We start from the raw sequence: 1,661 nt of genomic DNA on the forward strand, positions 1-1,661 counted from the left end.
CTCACTGTAGCTTTGCTCCTGCAGCTAGGTAGCACATCTGGCTTTCTGTYTTACTACTTCCCGCTTCTAGTGAAATAGCAGTGCCACTTTAGAGAACCTTTTTTTTTTCAAGGATTTTCAATACGTTCAGATGTAGCAGTGTTATTCTAGAGGCAGGTGCTTGTGGTCTGCACTGCTGGAACTTGCAAGGAAGTTGCTCTCTTGACTCAGACCACTTAGCCCAATGTGCTTTTGGTAGGGAGAGACTTTCTGATCCTGAGGTGAGGACTAGTAGGTCCAGTAGCCATAAACAGATACTGCAGGAAAAAATAAGAAACATGACTATAAACAGATGCCAAGGGAAAGAGTTCAAGAGGCAGTGTGTATACACAAAAAGCCAAGCAGATTAAAATTTRTATTTCTAAAATACTTAACTGCAGTTACCTCAGTAACTACAGTATACACCCCAGAGGTATATCTGCACCTACTTTGGCAAGTGGGTTCTGGGATCCTGATGTCYGAAGCATGTTTACAAATATCTTCAAGGTGGGTGTAGAGAGGATGGGGCCGGACTCTTTGCAGTGGTGCCCAGTGACAGGACAAGAGGCAGCAGGCACAAACTGAAACACAGGAATTTGCACCTGAATATGAGGAAGAACTTCTTTGTTGTGAGGGTGACAGAGCACTGGAACAGGTTGCCCAGAGAAGTTGTGGAATCTCCTTCTCTGGAGATATTCAAAACCTGCCTGAATGCGATCCTGTGCAACATCCTCTAGGTGACCCTGCTTGAGCAGGGGGGTTAGACTAGATGATCTCCAGAGGTCCCTTCCAATCTCAACCGTTCTGTGATTCTGAGTCCCGCGATCTGGCTCTGTGCATCCATATAATCCTTGTAGGCTTAAGTTCTACAAAATCAGTATGTCACTGAGGTATTCAGCAGGCCCTAAAATAGTAACATCTGTCTGATACAATTACTGAGTTGAGGCAAGTCCTCACCAGGGAACCTAGCAGAGATCAAGGAGCAGAAGGCCAATGCGCTGTGGTGAGGCTTAAGGGTGGATGTAGGATGCACTGAGGTAGGGATTCACTTTTTTTCTGATTTCAAGAATCAGGACTGAGGAAGGTTATGCCAAAGGTAGCCACTCTCAGGATAAGAAAATTCATGTATGAGTATATAAAGCGTATGTTTCTTAACRTTGCCTCTAAGGTACTGCTGCTGCTTTTCAAAAATGAATGAATGCTCTGGCTTTGCAAGCCGATTTCCTGAAGAGGGTGAAAACAGTGACATGGAGTCAGGGCACACTGCTATTTACACACGTGAACCGGTTCTGAAATGGAGCTGATCAAGCAGCATTTGGGGCAATCCCTTCTTCCAAAAATCTCAGCCAAATGCCAAAGCCCAACTCTACAGCAGTAAATCTGCTTCAGGAATTTGCCCAAAGCACATACCAAAGCASAGCGCCAACTCTCCCGCTGCTTGCAAGGCTCTTTTTATCCAGAACCCTGCCTCACGACACGAGAAATGCAGTGTACCCGGAGAGCTGTACAGTGCAGCACCGCCAGCACAGCCGTGGGTGCTGATGCAGCCCGAGGCACAGGAGCTCCTCGCCGAAGCCACCGCGCCGCGGCCCCTCTCTGCGGGGCTCTGCGGGGCGCAGGCGCCTTCCCGAAAACCCGCCTGC

The 1,661-nt window shown here is 47.9% G+C and overlaps 1 long non-coding RNA gene across 1 annotated transcript; it reads right to left on the reverse strand.

Moving 5' to 3' along the window:
* Window positions 1-209: 209 nt before the first annotated feature.
* LOC146589847 (uncharacterized) lies at window positions 210-1,450 on the reverse strand. Its single transcript, XR_014897088.1, has 3 exons — window positions 1,429-1,450; window positions 468-599; window positions 210-296 (listed from the first exon to the last, which is right to left on the reverse strand). It is a non-coding gene; the product is annotated as an uncharacterized LOC146589847 (long non-coding RNA).
* Between the last annotated feature and the right edge of the window lie 211 nt (window positions 1,451-1,661).

Source organism: Rhea americana, unplaced genomic scaffold, assembly GCF_003343005.1.
Source record: "Rhea americana isolate MKP2758 unplaced genomic scaffold, rheAme1 scaffold_43, whole genome shotgun sequence".
NCBI classification, from domain to species: Eukaryota; Metazoa; Chordata; class Aves; order Rheiformes; family Rheidae; genus Rhea; species Rhea americana.